The sequence below is a fragment of the Palaemon carinicauda genome, chromosome 12 (assembly GCF_036898095.1).
Source record: "Palaemon carinicauda isolate YSFRI2023 chromosome 12, ASM3689809v2, whole genome shotgun sequence".
NCBI lineage: Eukaryota > Metazoa > Arthropoda > Malacostraca > Decapoda > Palaemonidae > Palaemon > Palaemon carinicauda.
Genome location: NC_090736.1, coordinates 65,861,014 through 65,878,813, shown reverse-complemented (window position 1 = coordinate 65,878,813; position 17,800 = coordinate 65,861,014). Strand labels below are relative to the sequence as shown.

The 17,800-nt window shown below is 47.8% G+C and overlaps 1 protein-coding gene across 1 annotated transcript in view; it reads right to left on the bottom strand.

Annotated features, from left to right (window-relative positions):
- Window positions 1-17,800, bottom strand: part of LOC137651246 (small integral membrane protein 8) — a 70,038-nt gene that overhangs the window by 51,270 nt on the left and 968 nt on the right. The gene's annotated exons all lie outside the window — the stretch shown is intronic.

Here is a 17,800-nt window from a genome sequence, read left to right as displayed (position 1 = left end):
CCATAGCATTCAAATGCTTTACATAGATCATCATAATTTGTTTCTATTGAAATTTGTGTAACATGGAGGATTCGAAGTTTCCTCGTGTTACCCAAATTACTCGATTTAGAAATATCAGTAGAATGGTCCTTTCCCGTTCCGAGGTCATCAACAGAGCTTTCCCTTATCACATTAGCAGAGGTCGTCAACAGTGCCGGGGGAGAGTCAGCGTATCCAGGGGATGGGGGTTCGTTCCTTAAAGAATCCATTATAGTAAAGAGAGGGAAAAGAGTTAGTTTGATGTACCTGCTCGAGAATGTTAGGCCATCACGCGTCGGAAAGGAAATTTGCACTCTATACTATCGGCACAATGAGAGTATACTTCCCAGATGATCCACTCCATACACTACCCGAAGGATAGCATCAAAACAGATATAGAGGCACAGGTGTAAGCAGAACCCGCCTGTTAGGACTGAGACCAAGAAATTATGGAATCATCCTCCCCATATCTATAATGACGGGCTTCCGGCCAAAAGCCGAGAGTCCTACCCCAAGCATTGGATCCCCCTGGATTCCGAAGACCCAACACTTGAGAATAGTTCCGCCAAAAAGGTCCAAACCATCTTCGGGATGGCTGAAATCATCCAATACTCTCATATATAGCTTTGAATGCAAACACCTCCCAACCGTGATACCTCCTCCCACTCATCAAAGCAGGCAGCAATAAAGGATGTATGAACATCCCCGCCGGGGCTACAATGGATGTGAAAACATCCAAGCCATAGGAGAAAAGAAAAAAAAAAATAAATAAATAAATAAATATATATATATGTACATAATATATACACACATATAATGAGGGAAATTTTTCTCATAGAGTTTGGAAAGCAAGACTAAAGAAAGTTTGTGAAATTAGGATAAGGTCGAAGTAGTATTGAGAAAAAGAAAAAGGTAAAAGAGAGAAATTTAGATTCGAACTGGGGGAGCAATTTCCCCAAGTTCGAGAGCCCTCTTGCCCGTCACCAAGTTTCAGCACGGGAATTAAATGCCGTGCTGAAGCTTAATGACTTCATCAAGGCATTCTCTCATTAAGAGGGAGGTGATGGCGAGGGCGTGCGGCGCGCAGGAACTGGAACGTGGGGCAGGGTTGAAGGCTGGATGGGAGCTGGAGCGTGAGCAACCTTCTGCTCGCGCGAGCGCGCAGGAACCTGCTGAAGAGCCTATGCGGGCGAGACTATTGGGCGCACGTGCGCAGGAGAAATGTTCCTAGCGCGTAGGCGTGGAGCGCACGTCAGGAAGCACGGGGCGAGGGCGCGATTGCGCAGCCTCATGAAAGCGCAAAGGTGAACTTGCGCGCTGGCGCGCAGGAGAATGTTGCGCAGGTGGTGCAGGAACTGCCCCCTGAGGAGAACGAGGGCGCGCTGGGCGCGCATCAGGATGCGGGCGTACAGGCGTGGGCGCGCAGGTGTGCGCTGCTGAGTTGGGCTTGCATGGCACGCAACAGGATTCGGGCGCACAGGGGTGCGCAGTTTGGAGGAAGAGGGCAGGGGTACTGTGAGTGCCCGTGCACTAACTTGGGTACCTCCTGTACTGCGCGCTGGAATGTAGGAGAGCGCTGGTGTGCTGGCGAACGCTTGCGCGCTGTGTTAGGAACTGCAGCTGCGCACTTAATTCCAGAAGTGCGCCGAGGCACTGGAGAGCGCTGACGAATAGGAGAGCGCTTGAGCGCTGTGGCATGAACTGCAGGAGGGCGCTGGCGCGCAGGTGAGCACGTGTGCGCAGGAGAGCGCTGACGCGCTATAGCCAGAACTGCAGGAGGGCACGCAGGAGATCGTGGGCGCGCAGGGGGACCCTGGCGTGTAAGAACAGGAGCAAGAGCGCGCAGGCGCGCAAGAGAGTGCAGTGGCACTAAGTCAGGAACAGCAGCAAGATGGCACGCAGGGGGTGCCTGGCGCTTAAGGGACTGGGGCACAGTTTTGTGCTCAAGTCCCTTGTGCCCCGAAGGGACCGGTGCCTGTGCAATGACAGGATCAGCAGCCTTGAAGGGTGATGGCCGGACAGCAGGTCTGGAGGGTGACAGGTCAGGGAGTCCCGAAGGAAGACCTTCCACCGAAGGAGATCGCGAACGATCTTCGGAGAGGTCTAAGGTGGTAGCTGGCAGGATCGGTGAACGATGAGTCTCCTCCGCAGAGGACTGCGGGGACGACGAGCCGAAAAGGCGCCTCCTAACTCCCTTGTGAGGAGAAGGAAGTCCTCTACGGCGAAGGGGAGGACGAGCCTTCCGCCTTATATACGCCCTCTAGGGGCCGTGGGATCAGCAAGCTAACCTTCATAAGGCCTCCGCAGAGGAGTCTCTGTATGTGAACTCCCCCAGGAGGGAGAGGCACCAGCAGGAGAGACCGTGGGACTAAGTTCCACCCTCGAAAGATGTTCAGAGGGGGAATCAGAGCCTTCAGCTACCTCAGCAACAACAGAAGCAGTTTGATCCAACACACCGGAGGCTTCCGTTATAACAACGTCGACGATAGACAGAGGATCTACGTCTGCTATCGCCGGCGATTGTTTAACAGCTGCTCCCAGCTTGATCATATCAAACAGGTTTTCCTTGGAGGGCGAACCCTGAAGCCCCAAGGATGACCAAAGCTGTAACAAATCACGATTAGGCACAGTGAAATCAATATCCTCCTCCGAGGAAGGAAGGGCAGCTGCCTCGCTATGGGAGGCAACTACCTCTCCCGCACCCCGGGATCGGTCAACAGAACAACGATCTACGCTCCCCTTCGATGGCCTCTCGGAAGAGACCGATCGAGTGGGAGCTTCGGAGGAGGTTTGGGCTACGAAAGAAGAGGCCTTGGGATTTTCTCTCTTCAAAGAAGCCTCTAGAGGAGAAATATCCCTTTTGGACTTCTTCTTCCGGCGCCGGGCAAACCTCTCCCACTAGGAAGTAGACCACTCCCTACACTCACCGCATACATTACCCTTTTCACACCGTTGGCCCTTACAATGAGGACACAAGGTGTGTGGATCTGTGTCGACCGCCGACATAAAGGTCCCACAAGGGCGGTCAGGTAAACCAGGACACGTACGCATAATAATAAAGGCCAACTTCACACACTCTGTAGAAAGAAAAAGCAAAACAGATTAATGGCAGTCAAAGTGAGGGAGAGAGCAGACACATCTGTTCATCACCCGAGCCAAAAGCAAAGTGAAGTATTCACAGGTGTGTGTGTGAGGGGGGGGGTAGCAAGCTACCCCTCCCTAACCCCCGCTAACTAGCGGTGGGGTGGTAAACCCTTGTTAAAACTCCAATGGCTCGTCATTTCAGCTACGCCGAAGTAATAACCCATATTAAATAGCGTGGTTTGTATTCCAGTTACGGAACAATTACAAATCATTCCAAATTTGTCATTTGCTCCAGCACTATACAGTACATAAACCCAGCGTGGGCAATCTATGCTAGCTTAGAGTTTAACAATGTAACTTGACCAGGTAAGCGTAAAATTGGAGCCAATCTCCTACTTAGCCTAGACCTTACTAGGTACACAAAGGAGCATAGTTTACCTGCAGTGGTTTGAGGTCAGCTTGTACAGAGAACCCAGGATGCTGCTTTCCCCAAGAGAGGGGAGGATGAAGAAAAGAATAAGAGCCAGTCAAATCTTTTCATTCACACAGATTAAAACTAGGTAACAGTGCCCTCAACCTTCTGCTACTTGTCCAATAAGGAGCTTGAGGTATTATACCAGCTGTTGTGCAACCACCACAGAACCGATAGAAAATGTATCGAGTCTCCTGTGGGTCACGTCTTACAGGTAGTGGGATGTGAATGTAGTTTGTCGTTTCCACACCCCAGCCTGAAGAATCAGATTCACTGAAAAGTTCCTCTTGAATGCCAGGGATGTAGCTATGCCCCTGATATTATGAGCTCTAGGGTAATGTGAAGGAGGAGGGTCTGGATTCAATGCATGATCTATGACCTTGCGAATCCATGCTGAGATTGTGTTCTAGGTGACCCTCCTCTTGGTCCTTCCTGTGCTGACGAAGAGTGCAGGACAGGTAAGTTCATAACTCGTATGAGTAAGGAAAGTTCTAGCGATGAAGAAATGTCCATTCCGTTCAGTCTAAAGGCGAGGCTCAAGGCTGAGCGATAGCCCTTTACCGCCGAGACTCACAAGCGCATTTCTTCCCGCAAATATACGAGGAACTCCGCTATTGCTGGAATAGTGGCATCGAGAGGAGCGATACCCCTTCCACGACACCACCCACAGAAGACCTTCCACTTTGCCTGGTAGACTGCTGCTGATGACTTTTGCAGGTTTCAAGACATCCTGATTGCAACTTGTTGCGAAAATCCTCTCAGAGAGGAGATGGTGGATAGTCTCCAGGAGTGAAGTCATAGTGAAGCTACGGCTTTGTGGAATACGTTGGCATGTGGCTGTTTGAGTAGATCGTGTCGTGGAGGGAGTTCTCTTGGAGACTCCGTCAGAAGCTGCAGAAGGTCCGGAAACCTTGCCGAGAGATGCCATGGCGGAGTTACGAGGGTCACTGAAAGGTTGACCGATGTTCTGGTCTTATTGAGTACCCTCCTCATCAGACAGAACGGTGGAAAGGCGTAAACGTCGATATTGCCCCACCGTTGTTGGAATGCATCTTGCCAGAGAGTCTTGGGGTCTGGGACTGGGGAACAGTATAATGGGAGCCTGAAGTTCAGGGCCGTTGCGAAGAGGTCCTCTGTTGGCTACTAGATGATCCAAAGACCACTCGGTACTCACTATCTGAGATGCTCTGCTCAAGTTATCGGTGAGCACATTCCTCTTGCCCGGAATGAAGCGTACCGATAGTGGTATCGAGTGAATCTCGGCCCATCTCAGTATCTCTACTGCTTGATGGGATAGGGGCTGCGAAAAAGTACCTTCTTGCTTGTTGATGTAAGCCACTACTGTGGTGTTGTCGCTCATTACTACCACTGAGTGGCCCGCCAAAACTGTTGGAGGGCCAGAAAGACAGCCTTCATCTCTAGATTTATGTGGAGGTACTCTTCTGACTCTGACCAGAGGCCTGAGGTCATGTGGTGCAGGATGTGAGGCCCCCACCCTTTTTTTTTGAAGCGTCTGAGAACAGCATCACATCCGGGGGAGGACGACAAAATCCACTCCCTTTCCTAGATTCTCGTCTGTCACCCACCATTCGAGGTCTGTCTGTTCTGCTGATCCCATGGGGATCCGGATGTCCGGGAATTGAGATTGATTGAAGGATTTGAAGTTCTCTGGTATCCTGACATCGAAGGTCATTGACGCCAATATCCTTTATTATAGATAGTGATTAAAAGAATATTCAATTAAAACCAGAAAAGTAAATATGTTATAATAGTTAAATATCATTAAAAAGACCCACTTCTGATATAAATTCAAAAATGCCACCAGCATTGTACGACATATCATGTCCAAGGATCTTGGCAAGGATGAAACTGCCATCCTCACCCCGAGCCTAAAACAGCGGGGAATCGAGAGTCTGATTCCAACGGGACTTGAATCGTCACTAGAGAGATCTCATCCTGAGGCGGCCATTGGGAACTAGACGGGCCAGTGATGAAAGGTGACCGCGGAGACGTAACCACGTCTGGGCTGGAAGATCTTCTTGTATGAGAAAGGGTCTTGCAACCTTCCTCAGCCTTGTTATTCTGTCATCTGATGGGAGGGCTTTGTGGAGATTGGTGTCTATTATCATACCTAGGTTTACCAGTCTTCTGCGTTGGAAGCAGAAAGGACTTCGAGATTTACCATGATCCCCAGATCTTGGCAAAACCTCAGAAGTTTGTCTCGATGTTGAAGAGGGGTTGATACGAGTCTGCTAGGATTAGCCAGTCGTCCAATTAACGAAGGGGATGGATGCCAATCATGTGTGCCTAAGATAACACTAGGGCAAACACTCTGGTGAAAACTTGAGGTGCTGTGGAAAAACCAAAGCATAGCACCTTGGACTGGTATTTCCTGTTGTCTAGGTTGAATCTCTAGGTTGAATCTCAAGTACTTCCTTGAAGACGGATGGACTGGGATCTGGAAGTACGCGTCCTTTAGGTCCAGTGTGCACATGAAGTCCTGTGGTCTTACCGCTAGCCTGACCGTGTCTGCAGTCTCCATGCTGAACAGGGTTTGTTTGACAAACTTGTTCAGAGCTGAGAGGTCAATGACTGGTCTCCAGCCTCCAGACGCCTTTTTTACAAGAAAGAGTCGACTGAAGAAGCCTGGGGACCCGTCCAGGACCTACTGGAGAGCGCCCTTCTTCAACAGGGTCTGGACTTCTGCCTGAATGGCCAGCCCCTTTGCTGATCCCATGGCAAAGGACTCTATAGACATTGGATTCCTGGTCAGGGGTAGGAGAGATGTTATAAATGGGATGCGATATCCAAGACGAATCACAGAGATTGTCCAGGATTCGGTCCCGAGTTGCTTCCACCTGTCCGAACAACTTTGTAGGCATCTCCCTACTGGTGGGCAAGCAGGGGGAGTGCCTATCCTAGCGTTTGCGGCCTCAGCTGCTCCCTCTTGGATATTTTCCTCCCCTGGATGACTTAATGCCTTTCCTGTCCTTGGCAGGAAAGGGCTTCTTAGACACCGTGCTCTTTGCTGCTGTCTTGGTCGTCGTGGTCTTGACTGGACAGGACTGCTGAGGAGCTGATGGTTTATAGGGCTTGGAAGTCAAAGCCCTATGGAGGAGGGATTCCTGATGGGACTTCCTCCATCTCTCAGCGGCATGTTCCACGTCCTTAGGCTCGAATAGATGGGCTCCCTCTAAAGAGGAATATCTGAGCCAAGCAATCTCAGCGTTAGGGACTTGTTGATGGAACCTCTCAGATACCGCATCCCGACGTTTCAGGATGCTATTCCCCAACAAGTTCGAAACTTGGTGGACGAGAAACTCGATCGTGCGAGTGCCTGAGAGCAGGAAAGTCTCCATTGCTTTCCTAGTACGTTCCTTGGAGAAATCCTCAGTTCGTACCAGGATTCCCAAGGTCCCTAACCAGACATCAAGCCATGAAGTAGCTTGCATGGCGTACTTCGTGACCTTCTCCAGGTTAAGGATCTCGGTTGACGAATAAGAGACCTGTCGATTGGAGAGTCGATCTAGAGAGATTCCCTTGGTGAGCTCTTCCAAGGAGTGGTGGAGGGGAAAAGCTGGACGAGGCCCCTCCAGAATCTCAAAATACCTCCTCTGTTGGACACAAGGAGGTGGAAGAAGCTTATTGGTAGAGCCGAAACAATGGAAGGAGGCATATTCAGTGAACTGTATGGCGATCTTAGCGCTGGCACCCTTCAGCCCTTGAGACCAGGGCAAAGCTGCACTGGTCTTTGAGCGTTTCTGGGTGCCAAAGACACGGTCTAAGACCGTGTCCTTGCCCTCCTGTGGGGGTATCTCTGGGTCGGTAAATGCATTGAGAACCCTTATGAGAGTCAGAACCTGCCAGAATGCATGTTCCGACTCTTTTTGCTCTCCTTCCGACGTTGGTCTTACAGCGAAGTCTCCTTCTTCCATCCCCGAGAGCTCTTCCCGGGACGGGTCGCGCACATCCCTCGAGTGACTGGCTTTCTCTGTAGACTTGGTTGTCCTAGAAGAGGACTTTGGCAGAGTCTTGGAGTCTTCGGACTCCTTCCGAGGAAGGAGGTAGGACTCCAGCATGGAAGGCCGAGATGTTGTGTCCCTCCTGATTTCCATTGATGGTGGGGAACTCTCCGTGTGAGGGAAGGCTTCCTCCGAAGGTAGAAGGGAGGAGGTCCTTTCCTCACGCAACTCCCTTGGCAAAGGTGAGGTAGGGGAGTATCCCAAGGAAAATGCAGGAGGAGCTGGCCTTGATGGTCTAACCAGAGTCAGCTTTACCCTCAACAAAGTACAGTAACCGCGTCTGAGACTCCTCTTTTCCCCCTCCAGGGGGGAAGGAAGAAGTCATGGTTCCTTGCCGAGGGTCTGCTGGAGCTATAGGCTGCTTCGAAGAGCGGCCAGACAGAGCAGGATTGAAGGCCTGTACCACTGCTCTGACTATAGCACTGAACCATGGCTGTTGACTGACTGACAAACTGTAGGACAGATCCCCTGAAGGGAAAGGGACCGAAGGTTCCATACGAGCGGTCTTTGCTGTAGGTGGGTCCGCCTTAGAGGAAGAGAGTTTTGGGATCCTGAACCCTTCTGTAGAGGCCCTTTCCCCTTTTCTCGGCGGACGCACTGAAAGGCGTTTGCGGGGTGGAGAATGAGGAGATGATGACCTGAAAATGTGCTGTTCATGATTACTGCGCGAATGTGCGTGTGAGCGCTACCATGCGGGCAAGATCTGATGTACAAGCGAGTAATGGCGCATAGGAGAGAATTGGCGCGCGCGCGGGAAAGTGATGACGAGCAGATCATTGGCGTGTAGGAGATCATTGGCACGTAGGCGAGTGCTGGCGCACAGGAAATGCCTGGCGCCCAGGCTGTAGCTGTTACATAGGAGAGCGTTGGCGAGCAGGAGACCGAAGTTGCGCGCGCTCAGTGAGCTCTGTTGCGCCAGTAATCGTTGGCTCGCTGGAAGGCGCGCCGAAGCGTTGTAGAGCGCTGACGAGCTTGAGAGCGTGGGCGTTCCGTAAAGCATGATGGAGCAGCCTGACGCTGACGAGATGTTGGTGAGCGCTGGTGCACTGCAGGGCGCTGGCGAGCTGGAGAGCGTTGGCGAGCAGCTGCACGCTTAGGTAGGGCCTCAGGAGACTGTACCGGGAACAGGAACAAATGGTAGGTCGGCAGGTCGGCTAGTAGGTAGCACAGGAACAGGGATATGCCCTTTGGAAGGGCAAACATCCACCGTTGTAGATCGCAAACGATCTACAGAAGGGTCCAGGCCCGAGGACTAGCAGCAGCATCGTCGGGAGAAGGTACAGGAACAGACGAAGGTCGAGGGCCAAGAGACGACTAAAGCGGAGACTACTCTGCGGGGGACGACTGCAATGACGAGACTGAAGTGCCAAAGAGGCGCCTTTTCACCGATGGTGAAGGACGACCTCTAAGGGGAAGCGGTGGGCAAGCTCTGCGACGGAGACGCAGCAGTCTTCCGAAGAAAAGTCTCTATGAGTGAACTACCATGAGGGAGAGAAACACTCGCAGGAGAGACAGACGTAGGACTAAGTTTCCCCCTCGAAGGATGATCAGGAGATCAGGAACGGGGGAAACTAAGTCGGCAGCAACAGCTGGAGAGTCTGCAGGGGCGGGGCGTTGGCAGAAACTACAGAGGACACCTCTGACATCCAGACGTCGATGAGCATAAGAGGATCTACCTCCAAAGTCAACGACGACGGCTGCACACTTGCACCCCGGAGGATGAGCTGCAGCAGGGAGTACTTGGAGGGCTTCACCCGGGGGGGAGGTGGGACAGCTTCGCTAGGGGAAGCAACACCATCTCTCAAGGATCGGGGTTGGCCGAAATTAAGAGAGTCGACGCTGTAGATATATAAAATGTGAGACCGTTACATTAACTGACGTTAACATATTATCATACCTAAAGCAATGTATGATTATTCCCATTTATTATGTTTCCCATTTATTATGTGTCTCATTTATTATATGTCTCTTGTAAATAAATACACCCCCTATGTATTCATGTGTATATGCATCATATTATAATGTTATTATGCATAGATGTCTATTTCATTATTAAGTTTGGCAACGCCCCGAAGATATGGCAACAATGTACTTTCCAGCCTTGGGGCATCACACAATGTGCTTGTATTGTCGTTCGTCACCCAAGGCAGACGTATTTCCTGCCTGTTGTATTTAACTCTTATATTGCACCTTCTCAATAGAACTTACATTAATTTCAAGATTGTGTTTCCTTCCCAACCTCCCAGGAACACCCCCAACATGGCGCAGTGAGTATTTTGTGAGAAGACAGTGCTTTTACAAGTTTTTCAAGCAACACAAGACGACGATTACAGCCGCCATTACTCTCCCCGTGAATCTCCATGGATTTATTGTGCAGTTCATGTGCATTTAAGTGTAGTGTTCGTTGCCCATAGTGACTTATAAGTGGACCCTTTTAGTGCAGTGTGCCTTAGTGACTGTTAAGTGACCCCCTCATGTGCTGTGTCTTGTAATTAAGTACAAGAACGAGCTTAGCACATAATTCAACTTGGCCGGCACACTGACATCCAGTCACTTTGAACGCTTCCGGGCAACTGACCGTGACGTCACCGAGGGGAGTGACTACTGCTCGTCGAACAGACTCCTCCCCCTCCCTACCTGAACCATACCGCTACATTTAGTATAACATGCACATATTCGTAAGAATGATATTATTTCTGAATATTTTGGAAAATTGAACTTTTATTTCTTACATATTTCTTTTTGATATGTTAATGTTAATGTTTTTACAATAAACCATGTCGGAATCAGAATTTCACGAGGAATCTTCTGATATACGAGAAGCAGAGGTAGAGGAAGGATTTAATCCTAATGTTGGAGCTCTCGGTGGATTAATTGGGGAGGAAGTATACCAGTTGCCACCGCCACTCACCCCACATTATACAACTCCTCCATCAGCTTCAGGGGCCGATTTTCTTCATTTCATCAAGTATCTTGAACAATGTCGAATACAAGAGGATGCAAGAAGGCGCCAAGAAGAGGATTTTCGACGCAGAGAAGACGAACAACGTCGACACGAAGAAAGTGCTCGCTTTACAGCATTGTTGCAGAGGTTGCTTCCTGTTACCTCCCAACCTGACAGTACACATAGCCTTTCAGTCAATACATCGTCTACATCGTCAGTACCTACTTTTTCATCTTCAAGTTCATCAGTAATACCTGCCCCTCAAAAAGCTATCACCCAGAACCCGCCTCCCCTTCAAGCAGATGCCAGTTTTCAAGTTTTTCGAGAATGGAGACGTCGATGGGAAGATTATTCTATCATGGTGGATTTATCCAAGTTACCTAGAGAGAAGCAACTCATCCAGCTTAGAATGTGCCTCACTCTCGAGACGCAGAGGATCTTGGAGCACACCCTGGATATTCCACCCAGCACAGCCAAGACAGTAGAAGAGGTCTTAGATGAGCTGCAGGATCACGTGAAAAGTCTACGCAACGAAGCCCTACGCCGAAGGGAACTCTTAAGTTGTAAGCAGTTTGAGGGAGAATCTTTTTCAGATTTTTACGTGCGACTTAAGCATATAGCTGAAGAGGTGGACGTCTGTCCGGGGAATTCATCAGTGTGTGAGGAAACTCAAATGAAGATGATAATTCTCATGGGTATCAGGGATGGAGAACTCGTCCAGAAACTCATCTCTCTTGATGCAACAGCTTCACTACAGGAGGTGGTCAATACTTGTCGCTCATATGAGGCGGCCAGGAAGGCTACTTCTGCCATTCGAGCACCAACCTCCCAGCTACGTGTTGTTTCAACATACAAGAAACAGAAAGGAAGTGGTAAAAATCATTCTTCAACCCCACCACCCAAACCAGCCACTCCCTGCCAGTGTTGTGCACGTACCCACCATTCTTCCGAAGTTTGCCCAGCCCTAGAAAGCAGCTGCAAGAACTGTGGTCGACGAGGTCATTGGGACAGGACTCCTAAGTGCCCAGCCAATGCAGCACAGTGCCGAGTTTGTAACCGTGTGGGACATTACGATAAATACTGTAAGACAAAGAGAAATGACAGTACACAGGGTGGCTCTTCAAGTGACAAAGCTACCCCATCGTCAGGTAAATCAAAGGTCGTAAAGAAGTCCAGCTGTCGTCGAGTCGAAACTTTCGGCAAGTCGCCTAAGCCTGTCAGTGTTCTTCTAACATATGGAGATGTTACATCCCGAATTCAGATGTTACCTGACACAGGCGCCGAAGTCTCCGTGGTAGGACCCCAGCATCTTGACCTACTGAAGATACCTAGGAGTAGTTTGAAGCCATTTCCTACAACTGTAACTCTAACTGCCGACGGTTCAGCCATGGCACCTGCTTTGGGTACCTTCCAAGCCACTCTTACTCTGGGTAAGCAGTCCTGTTCTGCTGTTATACAGGTTCATGACGGTGTTCAAACACCATTGCTGTCTTACAGCCACTGTAAGGAATTAGCAATTATTTCTCCTGACTTTCCCAAGCCAATATTGGAAGTTAAGCATGTCAAAAGATGCAAGGAATTGCCCCTTTCTGCTACCACATCCCCTACTGAGGCAAGAGAATTTTTTCTACGGGAGTTCAAGGATGTTCTCGTCACCAAAGAAGACCTCAAGACAACACCACTCCAGCCGATGACCGGTCCTCCAATGAGGATCCACCTCAAGGAGGGTGCAGTACCCTTTGCTGTCCACACTCCACGCCAGATACCCTTTGCTTTCCTCGACCAAGTTAAGGAAGAACTCGCCTCCATGGTAACCCAAGGAATTATCAAGCCTGCTGGCGATGAACCTTCAGAATGGTGCCATCCACTCGTCGTAGTAGCTAAGGATTCAGGTGTCCGAATCACTGTTGACCTCACTAAGCTCAATAGCCAAGTGTCCCGACCAACCCACCCTTCTCCAACTCCGTTCGCTGCCATCCGTAGTGTTAATTCGAAGGCAAGGTATTTCACTACAGCAGATGCCTTATGTGGATATTGGCAGATGGCACTTGCTGAAGAGGACCAACACTTGACAACCTTCATTACACCGTACGGCCGTTTCAAGCATTGCAGAGGCCCAATGGGTTTTGCAGCTACAGGGGATGCCTTCTGTCTCCGCGGTGATATGGCTCTTCAAGGAATGCAGAACTGTGTAAAGGTCGTGGATGACATACTTCTTTCGGATGAAGATTACTTCACTCATCTTCAACAAATCTACGAGATGCTTCTTCGATGCCGTAAATTCAGGATTACTCTCAATAGAGACAAGTTTGTGGTTGCTGCATCTCAAGTGTCCTTTTGTGGATATCAGCTCTCAGAAGAGGGTATAGCAGCTGATCCTGGCAAAGTCAGTGCAATCCGGGACTTTCCAACTCCTACCAATTTGACTGACCTTCGATCATTCATGGGTTTAGTGAACCAGTTGGCTGAATTTACCCCTGATATTGCTGCTACAGCTCAGCCCCTACGACCTCTGATGAGCCCCAAGAGAGCATTCGTTTGGACTCCTGATCATGACGATGCATTTCGTCGAGTCAAGGCCGCCTTGGTAAGCCCCCCAGTCCTTGCCTCCTTTGATCCTGCATTGCCGGTAATCCTCCAGACTGACGCCTCTCGCCTATATGGAATTGGATACGCCCTTCTACAGGACCATAGTAATGGCAGACTTCGCCTAGTTCAATGTGGCTCCCGCTTCCTCACAGATGCCGAGTCCCGCTACGCTACTATAGAGTTAGAATTGTTAGCTGTGGTGTGGGCTATGTCTAAGTGTAGATTGTATCTAGCTGGTCTTCAGCATTTTACCCTGATGACTGATCACCGGCCACTCATCCCAATTCTCAATCATTATACACTTGATGCAGTGGAGAATCCTCGCCTTCAGCGTCTCAAGGAAAAGATTTCACCGTACTTATTCACAGCAGTGTGGCAAGCTGGAAAGCAGCTCAGCATTCCAGATGCCTTATCTCGAGCTCCAGTCAGTCAGCCTACTCCAGAAGATGATATCACTTGTGCTGATGTTGCAACACACGTCAGGTATATCGTCAATGTCAATGCTGTCATCGCCGAAGAAGATTCTACGCCCCAAGATGCAGATAGGACACTTCAGGAACTCCGAGCTGCAGCAAGAGCTGATTCATCGTATACCCGTCTTGTGAATTGTGTGACTTCAGGATTTCCATCAAGCCGTTATAACCAACACCAGTCGTTACTCCCTTTCTGGAAATTAAGGGAAAACCTCTCAACTGATGGTGATCTGGTTCTCTACGGAGCAAGAATTGTTGTCCCTGCTGCCCTCCGCCGTCGTACTCTCGCTCGTCTACATGATAGCCATCGAGGAGTGGAAGCCACAAAGCGACGTGCAAGACAGACTGTTTTTTGGCCGGGAATTGATTCAGACATCACCAGTACTGTCAGAGCTTGTGAATCATGCCAAATGTTGCAGCCTAGCCTTCAGCAGGAACCCTTATTGAATGATGATCACCCTACGAGGCATTTTGAGTCTGTCTCAGCTGACTTTTTCAGTGTCGCTGGGAAGTCATTCCTCGTTGTAACCGATCGACTCTCTGGGTGGCCTGTTGTGGTACCATGTAAAGGAGACACTACTGCTTCCAACACCATACGTATCTTCTGTCGTTACTTCAGGGAAGTCGGTGTTCCCCTTCGTCTCAGGACCGATGGTGGCCCTCAATTCGCCAGCAAAGACTTTCAAGATTTCATGATGAGATGGGGTGTCCACCATATCATGTCGTCACCACATTACCCGCAGTCCAATGGCCATGCAGAAGCTTCCGTAAAAGCCATTAAGCACTTAATTCTGAAGACAGCACCTTCTGGCAATATTGACTGCGAAGAATTTGATCGAGGCCTTTTGGAACTGCGTAATACTCCAAACTTCACAGGCCGCTCTCCAGCACAGATTTTGTATGGCCACCCACTCCGTACCTGTGTACCTGCTCATCCACAGTCTTTTTCAGAGGAATGGCAAGCCAAGTCTGAGGACTGTGACCGCCGTGCAGCTGCCCGTGCCGAACAAGTAAAACAACAATACGATCAACATGCCCGCCCACTTCCCAAGTTGGAAATAGGTCAGACAGTAAGGATCCAAGACCCGACATCACATCGATGGGAAAAGGTTGGCGTTGTCATGGGTTTTGGCAAATCACGGGACTATGAGGTGCGTCTTCCCAGTGGCCGAGTTTGGTGGCGTAACCGCCGCTTTCTACGTCCAGTGCCAACACCTGGTGTTGACCCCCTCCCCCATTTACCTGTGGCCCCTTGCACGGACATAGAAAGGTCCTTAGTCTCTAACCCCCAAGTGTTCCCACGCAGATCTCAAAGGATCATTAGACAGAGTTCGCTCGAGAATGGAACTACGAGCGCGAGGGGGGAGGGAGGTGTAGATATATAAAATGTGAGACCGTTACATTAACTGACGTTAACATATTATCATACCTAAAGCAATGTATGATTATTCCCATTTATTATGTTTCCCATTTATTATGTGTCTCATTTATTATATGTCTCTTGTAAATAAATACACCCCCTATGTATTCATGTGTATATGCATCATATTATAATGTTATTATGCATAGATGTCTATTTCATTATTAAGTTTGGCAACGCCCCGAAGATATGGCAACAATGTACTTTCCAGCCTTGGGGCATCACACAATGTGCTTGTATTGTCGTTCGTCACCCAAGGCAGACGTATTTCCTGCCTGTTGTATTTAACTCTTATATTGCACCTTCTCAATAGAACTTACATTAATTTCAAGATTGTGTTTCCTTCCCAACCTCCCAGGAACACCCCCAACAGACGCTACTACTCAACGGTCTCTCGGAAGAGACTGAACGAAATGCGCATAGTGAAACATTGTCTGCTTGCCAGAACATAGGAGCAATGAAGTAATGTTTAATCATGAGTGAAGCAGGCATACAGCAGAGTAAAAACCATTAAATCATTAACTCAATTAATAAGGGGAAATGCAATAATGTGAATCATATATATTCAGCTGAGTAATAACGAGGAACCATATTCATCTGCGAATGAAATTGATTGATTGATTGACATTCCACCTGGCACCACTACTTAACAAATAGAGACGGATGCCTTTTGACAACTCAACAGAAATGTAAATCAAGAGCAAGCTTGATTCAAACCTTTCATAATATACATCAGGATTTGTAGTATTTCACACGAGACGAAGAGAGCTTAATAGAAGATTCAGAAGACAACGCATCAGATGAAAACTTCAAACCCGGAAATGAACTTATATGAACTCGGAACTCACCAATTCCAGCATAGCAAAACGAAGGGGATAAGAAACCCCTTGAAAGATTTCTGGAGAAAATTATTTTCATAACTTTTGTGGCATGTTTTATAACTGGTAGAATTATTTTGAAAAAATTCAATATCAATAAAAACAACGGATTGTGTATTAAAAGATCGAAAGATAAAAAAAATCTCTTTGTAAGTCAAATATAATATTTTCAAGACAAATGCGATGGTCAATATATAGAAAGAGTCAAGTCACCAATGTACACGTACTCCCCTCTTTCTCTCTCTCTCTCTCTCTCTCTCTCTCTCTCTCTCTCTCTCTCTCTCTCTCTCCTCTCTCTCTCTCTCTCTCTCATAAATAAATAAATCTAACAGACTCTTGTATTCATTTCTCAAAGATTTTGGATCCGTACATCCAATACCAAATTAGTTAAAGTAAAAAAATAAAAAAAAAAAACCTGAGAGTAACATTTATCTTTGGAGATATTTGTGGTACGAACAACTCCATAGAAAATGAGGTGGAAACTCGCGTTTTATACGAGGCTGGGTATCCTAGCAAAGAAAAACTCTAGAGTTTTGATTGTGTTTCATTGGTATTACTCGGTAGTCGACCCACCATAGCTTAAAAATTATGGTTTTCTGCCAGAAACCATTATCAAAAACGATCAAAACACCTATAATTACACTATATACCCATTTTATTAAAGCAGTAAAAGATAAATTTAATGTAAAAATTTACTGAAAACTGACTTGACAAGCAATAAAGTGTACGCCTGTCCTATCAAATACACAAGAGCGCCTTACCTAACCTTACCTAAGACATTATTATAAAGAGAGGAATAAGTTGAATAGTTACTATGGTATCAAAAAACCGTAAATGATTAATTGGGAAAAGTTATAAGGAAAAAATTCTAATGGAAAGAACAAGATTGTGTAAATAAAAATCAGTCACATATCAAAAGGTGATGAAATTGTAAATATATAACTTTTAGGGGGTATATGTATGATGGCGGCCAACCGTATGTGTGATGAGGGCTGACTAACAAAGCAGCAGGGTAAGGGGGAGTCGCAGAGGAGAGTTAGGCCCTAGGAGGATTAATACTTCTCTGACTCAGTTCTTACCTGAAACCGTGAAGCCAGGTTTACCAGTCAGACTGTCAGTTCTAGCTCCGCCACTGACTAGAAAAAAAGGTCTTGGAACCAAAGTTATCTATGGAACTAGTGTTTTTGTTAACCATTGACTGTCTTTTTTTATACTGTACATTGTTATTTTATATGATACCTTTTGTGTAAAATTCTTAAAAGTTTTATGACTCAGTTTATATCAATTTTCAATTTGGAGAACATAGAAAAAATCCATACACGAATCAATCACTTACTACTCTGGAAGATGGTTTAAATGGGATTTAACAGCTCCCTGCCTTTAGGGGAAAATCAGTAACAACTGTTGTGAGAATATCACAAGCTATGATCAATGTAATCCATAGAGGGCTATAGAGTGTAACAAATTTACCGTAGTTCACTACTCCAAGGAGTTTGTAACCGATTCACCAATAAGTTGGACAACAAGTTTAACATTCTTTTTTTTTTTTAAATAAAGCAGCACAGGGAGGAACCATCGCTAATAAAAAAGCACAAGAAAATAGTTGCCATCTATAAACAAAGGTCTGGAAAGAACCGACTCTAAGTTCGAGTACACTGTTAGAGAGTAAAGCGGGGTTTACACGGGCGAGCAGCTCGTCGAGCCTGGCTCGACAACCCTGTGTTTGAATTGATGTTCGAGCGTGTAAACGGGCTATTTGGTTGTCGAGCGCGCTCGTCGAGCGGCTCGATGAAAGTCAGGCTCATCTTGACTTTTGTGGGCGGAGCTACATTGTTTGACGAGCGGTGTAAACGTGTGAACGGGTGTCGAGCATCGAACCTCAGTTGTTATTCAAACCTGC